The 19860-nt window shown below is 42.4% G+C and overlaps 1 protein-coding gene across 2 annotated transcripts in view; it reads right to left on the bottom strand.

The window, feature by feature from the left end:
* Positions 1 to 6027, bottom strand: part of STAG1 (STAG1 cohesin complex component) — a 509253-nt gene extending 503226 nt beyond the window's left edge. For both annotated transcript variants that reach the window (XM_070770514.1, XM_070770470.1), the window contains exon 1: positions 5776 to 6027. The gene's annotated coding sequence lies outside the window, so the exon portion shown is untranslated. The remainder of the gene's footprint in view (positions 1 to 5775) is intronic.
* Between the last annotated feature and the right edge of the window lie 13833 nt (positions 6028 to 19860).

Below are 19860 nucleotides of genomic sequence, written 5' to 3'. Positions count from 1 at the left end.
AACCCAGGTCTCCTGCATTGCAGACAGAAGCTTTACCGTCTGAGCCACTAGGATACTTTTGAGAGTATCCTAATCCAAATACTGAAACCTGACAAAGACATTACAATCAAAGAAAACTACAAAATAATATTCCTGATGAAAAAATATCCCCAAATTCTAGCAAAACATTAAATGTAAAAGAGATAATACACTGTGACCAAGTGAGGTTATCCTACAAATCAAGATTATTTTATCATTTGAAAATCACCACTGGTATTTGAAAAACAGTGGTAGAATGATGAACATTTTGGCTACATTTTGGCTATTGCAAACATTTTTGTTCACATATCCCAGCATACAAGAATTTCTCTCATTAGGAATAAAAAGACAAAAACATAATTACTAGGTTAACGTACATGTATTCTACTGCTACAAAAGTCACTTTCTTTTACAAAATGACTATGTCCCTCCAAAAGTGGTAGGCTAATTTCTCCACATTCTCACCAACACTTGATATCATCAGAATTTTTAGTATTTGCCAATCTGATAGAAGTGAAATGATTTCTTATGGTTTGGTTTTACTTCGCACTCTCCCAATTAACAATGAGATTATAATTCAGCCAAGTGAAAGGGTTGCTATAAATCACATAAGTGAGCTGCAACCAGCATTCTTAGTTTCAAAAATATATACAATATATCAGCATGTACTGCATAAAAGTTAAGTGTTATTTCCATAGTGTGTGTTTGCACTGGGTCACAACATTAAATGTTTTTGTAACTTTGTCTTCCAATAAGTTAAAAGCCATCTATAGAGCTGTTTGGAGAAGGCAATGGCACCCCACTCCAGTACTCTTGCCTGGACAAATCCCATGGACGTAGGAGCCTGGTGGGCTGCAGTCTATGGGGTCGCTAAGAGTCAGACACGACTGAGCGACTTCACTTTCACTTTTCACTTTCATGCATTGGAGAAGGAAATGGCAACCCACTCCAGTGTTCTTGCCTGGAGAATCCCAGGGACGGGGTAGCCTGGTGGGCTGCCGTCTCTGGGGTCGCACAGAGTCGGACACGACTGAAGTGACTTAGCAGCAGAGCTGTTTAATTGCAGCAAAACTCTATAGAGAAATTTGAAGGACTAACTGGTGCATCATTTAGGCTCACAGCACAAAGGAATGTATCCTATAAAGAAGGTAGGACTGACTATCCTTTAAGCACTAACTGGCAAGAACACAGAAAAGGAAAGGGAAGAAACTTGAAAGAAGCAATAAGGTGTGAATTAGTACACAGAGAAAAGATTCTATAAAACCAACTGGCCTATGACCTACTTAAAGCTCAATTAAATAGAATCTCATTTGTCAAAAACAAGGTTTCTCTCAGCACTAAAACTCAGGAAGTTGGGATCCTGTCCTCTTGACTACCAAACTGATCCCTTCTCCTCTGTAGACACATCCTTATTTCCACCTCAAGAATCATCTTTCCTAGGCTTATGCAAGAGCATCCTTTTAATTCTCCGCTTCCTTCTTTTCCCTACAGTATCACAGTAGCAAGGATCCTATAAATTCTAGAGACATATTTTAATTCAGCTAACAAAGATCTACCAAGCCCTTACTTTATCACCTCTCTATTAAGAAATTTAGCTGTATCTCCTGAACAATTTTAACTCCTGGTTATAGTCTCTAAATCTTATTCTTAACTAAATTGCCTTCTTTTGAAGATATTTTGCTTCTTAGACTGTGAAACCTCCAATATACCATGACCAATTTTTGCTCCCCTCTTTGTCCACCAGTTGACCTAGGTTCGATTCCTGGGTAGGGAAGATCCCCTGGAGAAGGAAACGGCAACCCACTCCAGTATTCAAGCCTGGAGAATTCCATGGAGAGAGGCTATAGTCCATGGGGTTGCAAAGAGTAGGACATGGTTGAACAACTAACACTTTTCAATATCTGTACTCCATTTTAAATAATTATTCTTTTTCACAATTCTCTCTTCAAAAGTAACTGGACCAACCATACCACAGCAACTGTCTGATGTAATAAGTTTGTAAATCTACCTGCCACTTAATAGGAGGGTGATCTTAGTCATTTATATTTCTTAACTTCCCTGAGATTCAATCACATTCCTAAAATGAGTAAAACAATAGGTATCAAGCAATGATGAGAACTGCATAATCTCCACTGTCCTTTTTTTGCCTTTCTACTTAACTTTTTAATTTTTAATTTCTTTTATATACAATAAAATATTTTTATAGAGGCAGGCACTTCAACTGAGGTACCAGGAAATACAAAGAGGAAAAAGCATAAAGACAAAACAAGTATGAGTCAACTTATCAAGTGGGGTTACTGCTTTGCCTAAGTGGTCTTCTTGTACATAAAGATTCTAAATTGTAAAGATACTTCTGTCCCCGTGGCAAGCAAAATTCTAACAAACCACAGTGACTTACCCTCATAAGCAACCCTCCAGTATGGGAGAGACCTGTAATTATAATGGGGTATCACTCCTGTGATTGCTATATGGCAAAAAGATTTTTGCATATGTACTTAAGGTCCCTAATCAGTTGAGTTCATCAAAAAGATCATCCTGAGTAGGTCTGATCTAATTAGATCAGCTTTAAAAAGGAGTCTCCTAAGGGAGTCCAGAGGACAAAGACAGAGGAAGCCAGAGCAACTTACTCTTGCTTGCCTGGATGAAAGCAAAAAGTCATGACGTGAAAATGCCTATACGACATGTGGTAAGGAAGTGAGAAAGCCCTGCCAACAGCTAGAAAGAAGATGGTGAGTCCAGTCATACAGCCACAAGGAAATTCTGCCAACAAGTAGTGAGCATGGAAGGTCCTAAGTCTCAAATGAGAACTGAGCCAGCACGCCCAACATCTTGATTTTAGCCAGGTGAGATGTTGAACAGAAAGCCCCGCTACAAAGTACCCAGATTTCTCACCTATATAAACTGTGAGATAATAAATAGGTGTTGTTGAAGCTGCTAAATGTACTCTGCATTTAACTTACATGCAGAGTACATCAGGAGGAACGCTGGGCTGGATGAAGCACAAGCTGGAATCAAAATTGCTGGGAGAAATATCAATAACCTCAGATATGCAGATGACACCACCCTTATGGCAGACAGTGAAGAACTAAAGAGCCTCCTGATGAAAGTGAAAGAGGAGAGTGAAAAAGTTGGCTTAAAGCTCAACATTCAGAAAATTAAGATCATGGCATCTGGCCCCAACACTTCATGACAAAAAGATGGGGAGACAGTGGAAACAGTGGCTGACTTTATTTTTCTGAGCTCCAAAACCACTGCAGATGGTGATTGCAGCCATGAAATTAAAAGACGCTTATTCCTTGGAAGGAAAATTATGACCAACCTAGACAGCATATTAAAAAGTCGAGACATTACTGTCAACAAAGGTTCATCTAGTCAAGGCTATGGTTTTTCCAGTAGTCGTGTATGGATGTCAGAGTTGGACTATAAAGAAAGCAGAACACCGAAGAATTGATGCTTTTGAACTGTGGTGTTGGAGAAGATTCTTGAGAGTCCCTTGGACTGGAAGGAGATCCAACCAGTCCATCCTAAAGGAGATCAGTCCCGGGTGTTCATTGGAAGGACTGATGTTGAAGCTGAAATTCTAATACTTTGGCCACCTGATGCAAAGAGCTGACTCACTGGAAAAGACCCTGATGCTGGGAAAGATTGAGGGCAGGAGGAGAAGGGGACGACAGAGGATGAGATGGTTGGATGGCATTACGGACTCAATGGACATGAGCTTGAGTGAACTCCGGGAGTTGGTGATGGACAGGGAGGCCTGGCGTCCTGCGGTTCATGGGGTCGCAAAAAGTCGGACACAACTGAGCAACTGAACTGAAGCTACTAAATGTGTGATACCTCGCTATACATTAAAATATATATATATACAAGCCAAAAATTTTCATTTTAGTGATAAGGAAAGTAAGGCTCAAAGAGCGACACCACAAAGATCAAATACCTAGGAAAAGTTTAAAATAACTTCAGTCCTGGGCTCTCTTCCTACCACAGCCCCCTTAAGGCTTTAAGAAAGTTATTCAAATCAACAGTATTTGTATACTGTGTTCAAAGGAAGCAATTCTAGCAACATTTTCCATATGGAAAATAACAATTTTCCACATTTCACATATATTTAAATACCCCTAAGTTTTGCCAGAATATCAAAACTGAAGTGGATACTGAGGAATTTCCAATCAAAGTAGCTTGGTTGTTAAAATGACCATTGATAGACCACCGGAGTAAACTTAATGTACGTTTTTAAATATAACGAAAAAATTGTAGCAAAACTCCTGTCGGTTCTTCCAGTACTTTATTTAGATAGCAAACTACTTGTGTTATAACTATTCTCAAAATCTGAAAGCAAGTAAACAACCTTCCCGAACTTTTCGCTATTTCCTCCCTGGAGCAAATTTTTTTAGCCTGAATTTTTCGTACAGTATAAATATGAGTACAAGGTACACTATTCAATACAATACACAAGTTGTTTTTATTTTCACTGTTCTGAATCTTTATTTTCCTAAGTGTTTCACCATCAGAATTTGCAATTTTCTGAAAAAGACACATGAAAATCTAAAAGATGGAGTCAAATACCACGTAAGTCACAAATCACACAACTTTCTTTATGCCATGTCAAATACTTTCATAAACACTACGTTCGCGAAGAGATGAAAGAAAAAAAAACTCCTCTCTAGTCACAATCACGAAAATAAACTATACACATCATCTTAACATCGACGAACAGCAAATAATTCGCTATCGTCGCATACAAACAGCATTGGTTTGAATCTATAAGTGCCCAAAACCATCCCCTGCTTTACACTCCCGGGGCACGATTCTCTGCAATATGAAGAGAATCGGTAACATTTTAAATGTAGGTAGAAGAGGTGACGTGACTATCCTAAAACCTGAAAATTTCTTAGTCCCCATAGCACACAAGAAGCACCCAGTTTGGACTCTCCAATTGAGGCCCAGGTTCAACTCCAAGCACTCCCGTTTCCTAGCTCTTCACCCCGCCCCCACCCCGAGAAAGGAGGGAAAACAACTTTTATTGGCCTCGTCTCCCGGGGGGCTGGAAAACTAGCGGGGCAGTGCTCCGGCCTGCACACGTTTCACAAGGAGGCCTCCGTCGGGGGCGGGGAGGGCAGATAGCGGGAAAGCCCGGCTTTGACGTCCCCTCTGCCCCAGGCGCCAGCCCCCCGCTCCTCCCCACTGAGAAGAGGCCTGGGCCGGTCGCCTCGCCGAGCGACCCCCAGGCCCCTCAGCCGAGGCGAGCTCGTTGTCATGTGACGACGCCGCCGCCGCTAAAACACCGCAGAAACGCAGGGCGGCGGATGGCATTCGCACCAGCCCGCCTCGGCCCGGCCCCGCCGGGCGCGGGCGAGTCCCGAGAGTCCGGGCGGGGGGGCGGAGGGCGGGCTTGGCGGCGGGCCCGAGCGCGCCACAAAGGCTTCCGCGCCCGTCGCCGTAGTGCCCGAGCGGGCGGGGGCACAATTTTCGGGGCCCGCGGGAGGGGTGCGGAGCGACTAGGGTTCCGGGGTACCCGCCGCGCCCACAGCCGTCCCCACTGGCGCCCGGACGGCCGGAGACCGCCGCGCCCCGCACAGGCCTGCGCGGCCTCCCTCCCCCGCGCGGGGCCCGCGCCCGGCCCGCCCGCTCTCCGCTCGCGCTCTCTCGCTCTCGCCCGGCCTCCATCTTGGATCGGCGCTTCCAGCCCCCGCGCCGCTGCCGCCGCATTCCCCCTCTTTCCCGCCCCCCGCCGCCGTCGCCGCCGCCCGCGCTCACCTCAGCTGCCCATCCGGGCACCGCCGGCCGTCGACCTAGTTTCCCCCCAAAAGTCTCCGGTGTGTTATTCCCGATGTGGGGGGGTTGTTACGGGGTGGTCGCCGGGGGTTCGGGAGCGGGGGCCGCGCCTTCAACGGAGCTGCAATCCTAACCCGCCATCTGGTGGCATTTTCCACACGCCAATGGCGCCGCTGCAGACTTGGGTCCGGACCGCCCTCTGCTGGCCGCGGTGCTTACTGCCTCGCTGACGGGACGGGCCTGCCCGGAAAGGGGAGGGAGCTGAGGCGCGAGCTGGGGGCCGCGGCGGGGACGCGCGCGAACGCTTTCCTGTGGGGATTGCGCGCACGCGCACCAGCGGGGCGGGAAACGTGGCCTCTGCGTGGCGGCCCGGCCCCCGCACGGAGCGCTGGCCCAGCTCAGCCAATCGCAAGCGGCGGATACCTCTCCGTGAGGGGGCTGTGGAGGTTCGTGGGCCGCCCGAGGCGGGCGGAAGGATGGCGGCAGTGGCGCCTGCGCGCCCCGCTAGCTGAGTTGCCGCCCGCCATTTTTGGAGCTTTTCCGAGACCTAGGAGGGAAACCCGCCCCTGGCCCCTTCACCGCGGCCCCTCCCCAGGTCGCGGGACTAGCGCAGCCCCGCCCGGTCCAGCTGCCCCCATCCCCCGCCTCTGCAGAAAAGCGCTCTGCAGAAAAGCGGAAGGGTGGCAGCGCTAAACCACGCTCCCGCCTCTCCTGGTGTCAACCAGGGCCTCAGAGCTTAGCATTGTACGAGCGATTTATTGTCTACGGTTGACGAGGTGCTTTCCCGGGCGAGGGTGAAAAGGTTTTGAGAGCTGTTTGGGACCTCCCTCGCCGTGCATCTAGACGCAACACTGCGCGCCCCAGGCCGATTGGCGTCGTCACTGCCTCTAAAGCAGATCCTTTCCGTGGTGCCGGCTTTGCATAAGGCGGCAGCATTGGCTAGTTAGTGAGAAAAGAATGTAAGTAGATTGAGAAAATACAGCCTCCGCTTTGGAATCAGATTTCTCCTTCCACAGCCTAAGACTATTCTCAGTAGCTCTGAAATGGACGGGAGAATCCTAGCCGTTTAGCTGCCAAAAGGGAAACAATTGACTAGCGTGAGATCATGCCCAAAATATGCCTTTGAATGTCGCCTTTTCCCTACTCTACCCCCTGCCTCTGCCTGATCGTGGCTCCTACCTTTCACCCACTCAAAACTTTCAATACAGAAGTGAATCCTTAATCTCCCAGGTCATCAGCCCCATTTATGACTAAACTCTCTTGTTACTGTAGCCAGCAAGCTCTATTTCTGTATTGCCTTAGAATCGCTCGACTCCTTTATAGTCTTAAGGGTCAGTCTCCAATAAATTATCCCAATTTCTGATTTCTCTCTCAAAGGTCATACTGTGTGGTTTTTCACTGGAGAAAGCCCCAGTTCTACCTGGTTGGCTATGAAGTCGTGACTGCACTCCCACTTTATATATATGTATGTGTATATATATATATATATGTATATATATAAACTCATCTTTGGATGAATTCCTATCGTATTCTCTACAAACTGTTTCTCATTTTCCTTGTTAAGGTGCCAATCCCGATCCATACTAATAGATAAAATCTTCTGATTAACAGGGATCAGAGCCATGAAATTCCAGTTTAATATTCTCTCCATCTTAAAATATTGTTGACACGCCGTGTTCATGACCTTTCAAATTCTCACCAAATTGACTCATTCTCCCCCTCTCCTTCTCCCCCAGATCAGTGCTTCTTCCAGGACTACCTATGTCGTTCATTCCTATTTCCTCCTTCCACCTCTACTTTCCTAGGACCTTATATCTTCAGTATCTTAGCCGTTGGCTTCTATTTTTCAACAGTTTCCAAGGGCTTTTTAAAAATTTGTACTACTACCGCCTGTTACTGTAATATCAACCTTCTTTTCACTGTCTCCTGCTTTCACTTCCACCTTATTCCTTACCTTTTATCAATCTAACCCATAATGGCAAACTGAATTTACACTTTATAAAGTGCTCAAGTTCTAACCATGCTCAAGCTTCAACCATTTTCTCATCCTCTTTTTCTTGGCACACCCAATCCTTATCCCCTTCTTGAAACCCTGTCCCCACCGCCCCCCCCACCCCCGCCCCCACCCTTTTTAAGACAATTCCTGGGATCAGTCTACCTGGTTTTCTGGTCTTTGTATTCCTTTGCTAGTGCCTCCTCTTTCTTCCAACCCATAGGTCAACTCTTAGCTCTCTGTGGTGTTCTCTACTACATTATTGCCCTTCAAAAATCTCTTTAAATTACTATCTGTTCCTGATTTTCCCTTAGCATTCCTCATATTCAGCTTTCTTGACAGGAAGCTCCAGTGCAAAATTCAACATTTAAAATAATACATCTTTCTTACTCAAGTTTCTGATTCCTCTTAGTAGCTTTGTAATATCAGGTACATTCAACTTTTAACTATTTGATAAGATAAAGTAAAAGCAGTTCAGTCATCTGACCCCATGGACTGTAGTCCATGGAATTCTCCAGGCCAGAATACTGGAGTGGGTACCCTTTCCCTTTTCCAGGGGATCTTCCCAACCCAAGGATGGAACCCGGGTCTCCCGCATTGCAAGCGGATTGTTTACCAGCTGAGCCACAAGGGAACCCCAAGAATACTGGAGTGGGTAGCCTATCCCTCTTCTCCAGCAGATCTTCCCAACCCAGGAGTCAGACTGGGGTCTCCTTCATTGCTGGCGGATTCTTCACCAACTGAGCTATCAGAGAAGCCCAAGATAAAGTAGAAAGTTTAAGTTCAGTCGCTTAGTCATGTCTGACTCTTTGCAACCCCATGAATTGTAGCCTCCTCCGTCCATGGGATTTTCCAGGCAAGAGTACTGGAGTGGGTTGCCATTTCCTTCTCCAAAGGATCTTCCCAACCCAGGGATCGAAACTGCGTCTCCCACATTGTAGGCAGACCTTTTACCGTCTGAGCCACCAGAGAAGTCTATAGGTCCTACAACAAGTTGACTGTTGCAGAGTCATATGTTTCCCAGGAGCCTCTGCTTTCATGAAATTCTTAACCAAGAGTCCAAAGACCTCGGCAACGGTTTTCAAACACCACAATTTTTATTAACAGCTTCAAGTTAGAGGTATGAACAAAAATGTCAAAAAGAATACCTGGAACTAGTGTGGATAGAGCTAAGGATTCTTAAGTATTATTTGGGGTAGGGAGTAAAGTATCAATAGAACAAATATTTGACCTGAAATGAGACCTGACCCACTTTGAAGATTCAGGTTGATAGGTTAGTTGTCTAAAGAGGAAGCACATGCCTATTAGACTTTTGTTTCAACTCAATCTCTTAGCCAATCTGGTCCAAAAGTATATAAACATAAAATACTAAATTTGAAAGTTTTATTACTATAAATTTTTAATTACATTACAGAATTACATGTAAATGTAATATAAATGCTTCACAGAATAAATTGTTAACATTTATTACCCAACAATGTGAAGAACTTTGCCTTATAAAAAGCTAACTTGTGGCTATTTAGATGGCAGAACTCCTTCTAAATTTTGACTGAACTTACATCTTTTTCCCTTCTGGATAATTTTAGCATGAAGAAGATTTCAAAGTTATTCCGTTGACCTTAGAATCCTGCTTAAAGTAAAAGACATTCAGCCAACTTGCTTCATGACAGTAATGATTGCATTCCTTTCACAGAAGCCTTTTTTTTTTTAATGACTTTTTTTTAGAGCACTGTTAGGTTCACAACAAAATTGAGCGTGCACACATGTATAGCCTCCCCTGTAATCAACATCATTCACCAGAATGATACAGTTGTTACTGAGGATAAACCTATATTGACATATTATAATCACTCAAAGTCCACAGGCAATTCCCTAGGGTTCACTCTTAGTATTGTACTTTCTATGAGTTTAGACAAATGTGTAGTGACATACGTCCATCATTATAATAGTTTTTTCATTGCCCTAAAAATCCTCCACACTCTGTATTCATCCCTCCTCCTCCCTCATCCCTGGAAATCACTAATTTTTATTGTCATATGGATAGGTAGCCTTTTCAGTGGCTTCTCTCACATTGTAATATGCATTTTAGCCATTTCCATGCCTCTTCCATGTCTTTTGATGGTTTAATGGCTCATTTCTTTTTAGAGAATAATTCATTGTCCAGATATACCACAGTCTTATTTATTCATTCACTCACACACACGTAACTGGGACCTGTTGTTTGCTTCCAAGTTTTGGCAATTATGAATAAAGTTCCTGTGGACTTCCCCAGTGGCTAAGTGGTAAAGACTCTACCTGCCAATGCAGGAGATGCATGTTCAATTCCTGGGTCAGAAAGATCCCCTGGAGAAGGAAATGACAACTCACTCCAGTATTCTTGCCTGAGAAATCCCATGGACAGAGGAGCCTGGTGGGCTACAGTCCATGGGTCGCAAAGAATCGGGCACAAATGAGTCACTAAACAACAACAACAAACATTCCTATATAGGTCTTTGTGCAGACATAAGTTTTCAACTCCTCTGAGTAAATACCAAGGAGTGTGATTGCTGGATCATATGGTAAGAGTCTCTTTAGTTTTGTAAGACACTGCTAAACTGTCTTCCGAAGTGGCAGTACTATTTTGCACCCCCACCAGCAATGTAAGAGAGTTGCTGTTGCTCCATATCCTCATCAGCATTTGGTGCTGAAAGTGTTCCAGATTCTGGCCATTCTAATCAGCATGTTATGATATCTCATTGTTGCTTTAATTTGCACTTCTCTGACGGCACATTATGTAGACCACCTTTTCGTGTGCATGTTTGCCATTGTGTATCTGGTGACATGTCTATTAAGGTCTTTGGCTCATTTTTAAATTGGGTTGTTTGTTTTCTTATAGCTGAGTTTTAAGAGTTATTTGTACAACAGTCTTTTATCAGATATGTCTTTTGCAAATATTTTTTCCCAGTATGTGGCTTGCCTTCTCATTCTCTTGGCATTGTCTTTTCCAGGGCAGAAGTTTTTAATTTTATGAAAGTCCAGCTTATCAATTATTTCTTTCATGGATTGTGTCTTTAGAGTTGGGTAATACATAAAAAGGTATCACCCTACCTATGGTCATTTAGATTTTCTCCTAAATTATCATCTAGGAGTTTCATAGTCTTGCATTTTACATTTAGGTCTATGATCCATTTTGAGTTAATTTTTATGAAGGATCTAAGACCTGTGTCTAGATTCTTCTTTGGGGGGGATGTGGGTATGCAGTTCTTCTAGAAACATTTATTGAAAAAACTATCTTTACTCCACTATATTACCTTTACTCCTGTGTCAAAGATCAGTTGATTATATTTATAGGAGTCTACTTCTGGGCTCTCTGTTCTCTTCCATTGATCTATTTGTCTATTCTTTCATGAGTACCACAGCTGTCTTGATTACTGTACCTTAATATTTAAGTCTTGAAGTCAGGTACCATTAGTCCTGGTACCTTTGTTCCTCTCCTTCAATATTATGCTGGCTATTCTGGGTCTTTTGCCTCTCTATATAAACTTCAGAATCAATTTGTTGATATTCATTTGCTGGGATTTTCATTTGTATTGCATTGAATCTAAGATCAATTTGGGAAGAACTGAGGTCTTGATGATACTGAGTCTTTCTAGCCATCTCTTCATTTATTTCGTTCTTTTCTGATTGTGTTTATCAGAATTTTATAGTTTTCCTCATATAGATCTTGTAAGAAAAACTGTTTGAAGTAACATTTTATTCATAATTCTCCCCTTTCCCATACCTTATAATAGAGTTCCAGACACACCTCTTGATATTTAGACTAAAGAAAAGTCTTCTGATCATACTTCATTTTGACTACCTCCACAAACCACATGGATATCTGTAACACAGTATTTTAGGGATCATGACCACTGTCTCAATTTACTCTTCCCAAATCAAGTATTCTTCCTTTGCATTTTTCACTTGCCTACAAGATATTTCCTGTTGTTTATCAGCTAGACTTTTGCAAAAATCATAAATGGTTTTCCCATCTTTTCTACTCTTGCAATTAAGGTGTGCTGCCAACTGGTGGCAGTAATGTGCCATAGTGGCCTACCTATCAAATTAAACTGTGACTTTTTCCATTCCATTTTTTAAAACATTTTAATTTATTTATTTTTAATTGAAGGACAATTGCCTTACAATATTGTATTGGTTTCTGCCATACATCAGCATGAATCAGCCATAGGTATACATATATCCCCTCCCTCTGGAACCTCCCTCCCACCTCCCACCTCATCTCACCCCTCTTTTTTCCCAACTCCTTCTAAACATGAAAAATCAATTCTGTCCCAAGACCAGAAGTCCTCCCCTTTCAGAATCAGTAAAACTGGATTCAGGAAAAACTCTGTCCCCCCAAAAAATGAGGAAAAGAACTACTCAGACACTTTAAAAAAGAAAGCAGAGTGCTGGAGCTAGTAATGGTAGAATTAAGGACTCTTAAATGTCATTTGGGCTTCTGTGGTATCTCAGATAGTAAAGAATCTGCCTGTAATGCAGCAGACCTGAGTTTGATCCCTGAGTTGAGAAAACCCCCTGGAGAAGGGAATGACTATCCACTCCAGTATTCTTGCCTGGAGAATCCCATGGATAGAGTAACCTGGCAGGCTACAAATCCATGGGGTCACAAAGAGTCAGACACGACTGAGAAACTAAGTAAATATCATTTAGGGTAAAGAGTAAAGTATCAGTAGAACAGCCATTTGCTTAGTCCAAGTATCTTGGTGTCCTTGGAATTTCATTTTAAAAATTCTGAAAGGAGGCCTGACATATTTCAGGGAGTCAACTTTGATAAAGGTAGATGTCTAAACTATTGTTTCCATATAAACAGAGCAACCAGTCTCTAATGTTTTTTTCAATCAAAGAAGTGCACAAATGGCAACAAATGAAACAAATTATACTGTAACAAACTGCACAAAAGAATTTGTGATGAAAAGCAACAAATCTCATGCTAATCCTTTCTACCTCTATGCCTATTCACCAGGGACAACCTATTTTACATGTTTTTGTTTGTGATTACTTCAGTATTTCTAAATATTCTCGTATCAGTTTTAGACAGTATCTAAGGACACGCTCATAGAAGATGAGGATTGTGTTAACAACCAGTCTTCTGATACTTCAGTTCAGTTGCTCAGTCGTGTCTGACTCTTTGCGACCCCATGAATCGCAGCACGCCAGGCCTCCCTGTCCATCACCAACTCCCTGAGTCCACCCAAACCCATGTCCATCGAGTCAGTGATGCCATCCAACCATCTCATCCTCTGTTGTCCCCTTCTCCTCCTGCACTCAATCTTTCCCAGAATCAGGATCTTTTCAAATGAGTCAGCTCTTCGCATTAGGTGGCCAAAGTATTGGAGTTTCAGCTTCAACATCAGTCCTTCCAGTGAACACCCAGGACTGATCTCCTTTAGGATGGACTGGTTGGATCTCCTTGCAGTCCAAGGGACTCTCAAGAGTCTTCTCCAACACCACAGTTCAAAAGCATCAATTCTTCTGTGCTCAGCTTTCTTTATAAGTTACATTAGTTTCAGCTCTTTTGTTGGTTATCTTTGTAACTTTTAACAGAATATGTGAAACTCTAGATAATACTTCAACCTACGATAATATTTCAGTTCTAGTGTTAATACCACCATTCTTCCTTCCCACCTTCTACTCACCTCCCTTAAACACAGTCAATATCATTTGTGTTTTGTCTATTAGTTGATTCTAAATTAACAGCCAACTTCCAAGCTATGAAAAGTGCCGGGATTACATTTTCGTCTCTAGGCTACCCACTCCAGTATTCTTGGGCTTCCCTTGTGGCTCAGCTGGTAAAGAATCCACCTGCAATGCGGGAGACCTGGGTTGGGAAGATCCCCTGGAGAAAGGAAAGACTACCCACTCCAGTATTCTGGCCTGGAGAATTCCATGGACAGTCCATGGGGTCACAAGGAGTCAGAGCCAACTGAACAACTTTCACTTTCTCTTTCTCTTTAAGACCTCTGTCACAACCACTAGAAAGCCACTCAAAACATGCAGAGCAAGGATCAAATAAATTCTCTCCCCTTATTATCCATTGCCCAAATATACGTGCATCATACTTGGACCATAAGCTGCTCATTTGGCTTTATTGCTTCTGGAGCTTCAAATTGTACTTTTTTTCCTGTATGTTTTACATAGTTTATCTAATCAAGTTTTTCTGTTTTCTCTATCCTTTTACAGAGATGATCTCTTTCTTTTGTCCTCTGGTGATCACACCTGACTGACCTTTGGCCTTCTACCCCTACTTTGCCTAACTGTTCTTAAATTCTACTGTACTGCTAAGAGCCTCCCTTTACTCTGCTCCAAAGTTGGAGCTACTCTTCTAGAATCTTCGTCTATGTTCTTGGTTAATCTTCTTGTTTTTCAGAAGAATATCCTCAATAACTACATATTAAAGAATAGGAAGTAATGCTGTCAATATAACTGAATTTACTTTCCCTTAAAACTCTTAAAGCATTGTCTAGTGTGTGGTCTTACTCTCAATGAATGACTAGTTGCTTAATTTCATCATCACCACCAGAAGCTTACACATGTTTAATTTGCTTTATTTGCTATAAATCATCACAGGATAAAATATTTTATGGAAACACATTCAAATCAATTCCTGTGATTTTTTATTGCATTTTTTAAATATCAAATTTTTTCTTAAAAATAACTTTTTTTGCTGGTTTCCTACTAATTTTGTCAAACTTACATAAGTATTTTCTCAACTATGAGATGAACTAGGATCTAATATTAGTTTTCTATTGCTACTGTAACATTTTGCCGAAAACATGTGGCTTTACAGCAATACAAGTTTATTATCTTACAGTTCTAGAGTCAGAAGCTCTAAATAGTGTCCACAGGACTGAGTTCTTTTGGAGGCTCTAAGTGAAAATCTACTTCCTTGCCTCTAGCTTCTAGAGGTTACCCACATTCCTTGGCTCATGGCTGCTTCCTTAGATCACTGTTCTCTCCTCTATAATTTGCCCTCCTCTATTACATTGAGAAGAAGAACCTCTTAATATAAATACTACATGCATGTGACCAATTTTAAAAGTTACCTATCTTTTCCCCCTAGCCTCTTAGTTCTTTCAAGAAGCAGCCACTATTACCCAGTTCCAGAAACATTTGGACTTTTTCTTTAATCTTAGTGTTATGACATTTCTAGGGATCAAATTTTAATAAAAAGTTACCAGGACCTTGCAGTTTTTCTGAAACCATGGAAACAATCAATGAATATAAGCGTCTTCTTTCAATGATGTTTAGGTAGATGTGCATTAAGCACTTACTAGTATATATGGCAGATACTTGGTATGTTTTGTTTGTTTTGTTTTGTAGATTTAGTTTTATTTTTTACAGTTATATTGAGGTCTGATCGATATATAATAAGCTGCACATATTTAAAGTATATGATTTACTAATCTGTAACCTATATAAACCCATGGAACCATCACCATAATCAAGATAATATATCCATCAACTCTAAAAGTTGCCTCATATCACTTTGTAATCCATCCCTCTCTGCCTTTATTGGGGTTTCCCTGATAGCTCAGCTGGTAAAAAATCTGCCTGCAATGCAGGAGAACCCAGTTGATTCTTGGGATGGGAAGATCTGCTGGACAAGGGAAGCAGCTACCCACTCGAGTATTCTGGCCTGGAGAACTGCCTGGACTGTTCAAAGAGCCAAACACGACTGAGTCACTTTCACTTTTTTGGACTTCCCTCCTGACTCAGCCAGTAAGGAGTCTGCCTGCAGTGCAGGACACCCAGGCTCAATCCCTGGGTTGGGAAGATCCTCTAGAGAAGGAAATGGCAACCCACTCCAGTATTCTTGCCTGATAAATCCCATGGACAGAGGAGCCTTGCAGGCTATAGTCCATGGGATCACAAAGAGTTGGACATGACTGAGTGACTTCACCTCTCTCCTCTCTCTCTGCCTTTATTCATCCATTCAGGCAACTACTGGTCTGCTTTCTGTCACCATAGATTAACTTCATTTTCCAGAATTTTATATAAACTGAATAATATATTGAAAGGGAAAATGTTAGTTGCTCAGTCATGTGTGATTCTTTGCGAGCCTATGGATTTGTAGCCTGCCAGGCTACCCTGTCCATGGGATTCTCCAGGCAAGAATACTGGAGTGGATAGTCATTCCCTTCTCTGGGTGATCTTCCTGACCCAGGGATTGTACCCGGGTCTCCTGCATTGCAAGCAGGCTCTTTACCATCTGAGCCACCAGGGAAGCCCTGAATAATCTATTAAGTTCAGTTCAGTTCAGTCGCTCAGTCTTGTCCAACTCTTTGCGACCCCATGAGTCGCAGCACGCCAGGCTTCCCTATCCATCACCAACTCCCGGAGTTCACTCAGACTCACATCCATCGAGTCAGTGATGCCATCCAGCCATCTCATCCTCTGTCATCCCCTTCTCCTCCTGCCCCCAATCCCTCTCAGCATCAGAGTCTTTTCCAATGAGTCAACTCTTCGCATGAGGTGGCCAAAGTACTGGAGTGTCAGCTTTAGCATCATTCCTTCCAAAGAAATCCCAGGGCTGATCTCCTTCAGAATGGACTGGTTGGATCTCCTTGCAGTCCAAGGGACTCTCAAGAGTCTTCTCCAACACCACAGTTCAAAAGCATCAATTCTTTGGCGTTCAGCCTTCTTCACAGTCCAACTCTCACATCCATACATGACCACAGGAAAAACCATAGCCTTAACTAGACGGACCTTTGTTGGCAAAGTAATGTCTCTGCTTTTGAATATGCTATCTAGGTTGGACATAACTTTCCTTCCAAGGAGTAAGCGTCTTTTAATTTCATGGCTGAAATCACCATCTGCAGTGATTTTGGAGCCCAGAAAAATAAAGTCTGACACTATTTCCACTGTTTCCCCATCTATTTCCCATGAAGTGATGGGACCGGATGCCATGATCTTCGTTTTCTGAATGTTGAGCTTTAAGCCCGCTTTTTCACTCTCCTCTTTCACTTTCATCAAGAGGCTTTTTAGTTCCTCTTCACTTTCTGCCATAAGGGTGGTGTCATCTGCATATCTGAGGTTATTGATATTTCTCCCAGCAATCTTGATTCCAGCTTGTGCTTCTTCCAGCCCAGCATTTCTCATGATGTACTCTGCATATAAGTTAAATAAACAGGATGACAATATACAGCCTTGACGTACTCCTTTTCCTATTTGGAACCAGTCTGTTGTTCCATGTCCCGTTCTAACTGTTGCTTCCTGACCTGCATATAGATTTCTCAAGAGTCAGGTCAGGTGGTCTAGTATTCCCATCTCTTGAAGAATTTTCCACAGTTTATTGTGATCCACACAGTCAAAGGCTTTGGCATAGTCAATAAAGCAGAAATAGATGTTTTTCTGGAACTCTCTTGCTTTTTCCATGATCCAGCGGATGTTGGCAATTTGACCTCTGGTTCCTCTGCCTTTTCTAAAACCAGCTTGAACATCAGGAAGTTCATGGTTCATGTATTGCTGAAGCCTGGCTTGGAGAATTTTGAGCATAAAAAATTTCTTTACTTGGTACAATTATTTTGAGATTCATCCACATTGTTGTGTATAGAAATTATTTATTCCTCTTTAGCACTGCTGTAGTGTTCCATTATATGATTAGACTACAATATGTCCATTTAACTGCCAATGTATATTTTGTACTTAATTTTTTTCTTATAGTAAATGAACACTGAGACACTGATTATGTTTCACTGGATTTGGTATTTAGTAGGTAGACTAAATCATGAATCACAGATAGCTGAGGAAAGAAGAGAAGCAAAAGGCAAGGGAGAAAGGGAAAGATACAGCCAAGTGAATGCAGAGTTCCAGAGAATGACAGGGAGAGATAAGCCTTCTTAAATGGAGAATGAAAAGAAATAGAGGAAAACAACAGAATAAATAGAGTAAAACAATAGAATAGGAAAGAGAGATCTCTTCAAGAAAATTGGAGATATCAAGGGAATATTTCATACAAGGAAGGGCACAATACAGGTCAGAAGTGGAGAGAACCTAACAGAAGCTGCTGCTAAGTCGCTTCAGTCATGTCCGACTCTGTGTGACCCCAGAGACGGCAGCCCACCAGGCTTCCCTGTCCCTGGGATTCTCCAGGCAAGAACGCTGGAGTGGGTTGCTATTTCCTTCTCCAATGCATGAAAGTGAAAAGTGAAAGTGAAGTCTCTCAGTCATGTCCAACTCTAGCGACCCCATGGACTGCAGCCTACCAGTCTCCTCCATCCATGGGATTTTCCAGGCAAGAGTACTGGAGTGGGGTGCCATTGCAGAAGCAGAAGAGATTAAGAAGAGGTAGCAAGAATACCAGAAGAACTATACAAGAAAAGTTGTAATAACCTGGGTAACTGTGATGGTTTAGTTTCCAGACATCCTGGAGCGTGGAGTCAAAAGGGCCTTAAGAAGCATTTCGATTAACAAAACTAGTGTAGGTGACAAATCTCTAGCTGTGCTATTTCAAATCTTAGAAAATTATGCTGTTGAAGTACTGCACTAAATATGTCAGCAAATTTGGAGAACTCAGCAGTGGCCTGAGCTGAAAACTCAGCAAATTTGGAAAACTCAGAAAGTAGGGAAAACCACTAGACCATTCAGGTGTGACCTAAATCAAATCCTTTAAGATTATACAGTGGAAGTGACAAATAGATTCACAGGATTAGGTCTGATAGACAGAGTGACTGAAGAACTATGGACAGAGGTTCGTGACATTTACAGGAGGCCGTGATCAACACCATCCCCAAGAAAGAGAAATGTGAAAAGGCAAAATGGTTGGCTGTTGAGGCCTTACAAATAGCTGAGAAAAGAAGAGAAGCTAAAGGCAAAAGAGAAAAAGAAAGGTATATCCATCTGAATGTAGAGTTCCAAAGAATAGCAAGGAGAGATAAGAGAGCCTTCCTCGGTGATCAATGCAAAGAAATAGAAGAAAATAATAGAAAGGGAAAGACTAGCAATCTCTTCAAGAAAATTAGAGATGCCAAAGGAACATTTCATGGAAAAATGGGCACAATAAACGACAGAAATGGTATGGCTGTAACTGAAACAGAAGATATTAAGAGGTGGCAAAAATACACAGAAGAGCTATACAAAAAAGATCTTTCTTCATGACCCAGATAACCACAATGGTGTGATCACTCACCTAGAGCCAGACATCCTGGAATGCGAAGTCAAGTGGGCCTTAGGAAGCATCACTATGAACAAACCTAGTGGAGGTGATGGACTATTGAACTATTTCAAATCCTAAAAGATGATGCTGTGAAAGTGCTGCACTCAATATGCCAGCAAATTTGAAAAACTTAGCAGTGGCTCCAGGACTGGAAAAGGTCAGTTTTCATTCCAGTCTCAAAGAAAGGCAATGCCAAAGAATGTTCAGACTACTGCACAATTGTGCTCATCTCACACACTAGCAAAGTAATGCTCAAAATTCTCAAAGCAAGGCTTCAACAGTACATGAACTGTGAACTTCCAGATGTTCAAGCTGGATTTAGAAAATGCAGAGGAACCAAAGATCAACTTGCAAATATCCACTGGATCATAGAAAAAGCAAGAGAGTTACAGGAAAACATCTACATTTGCTTTATTGACTATGCCAAAGCCTTTGACTGTGTGGATCACAACAAACTGGGAAATTCTTCAAAGGATAGGAATACCAGACCACCTGACCTGCCTCCTGAGAAATCTGTATGCAGGTCAAGAAGCAACAGTTCAAACTGGACATGGAACAACAGCCTGGTTCCAAATTGGGAAAGGAGTACATCAAGGCTGTATATTGTCACCCAGCTTATTTAACTTATATGCAGAGTACATCATGTGAAATGCCAGGCTGGATGAAGCACAAGCTGGAATCAAGAATACTGGGACAAATATCAATAATCTCAGATACGCAGATGACACCACCCTTATGGCAGAAAGCAAGAAGCAACTGAAGAGCCTCTTGATGAAAGTGAAAGAGGAGAGTGAAAAAGCTGGCTTAAAACTAAACATTCAAAAAACTAAGATCATGGCATCCAGTCCCATCACTTCATGGCAAACAGATGGGGAAACAA

The sequence above is a fragment of the Bos indicus genome, chromosome 1 (assembly GCF_029378745.1).
Source record: "Bos indicus isolate NIAB-ARS_2022 breed Sahiwal x Tharparkar chromosome 1, NIAB-ARS_B.indTharparkar_mat_pri_1.0, whole genome shotgun sequence".
Classification (NCBI taxonomy): domain Eukaryota; kingdom Metazoa; phylum Chordata; class Mammalia; order Artiodactyla; family Bovidae; genus Bos; species Bos indicus.
The sequence above is the reverse complement of the archived record's forward strand: the minus strand, read 5'-3'. Positions and strand labels throughout refer to the sequence as shown.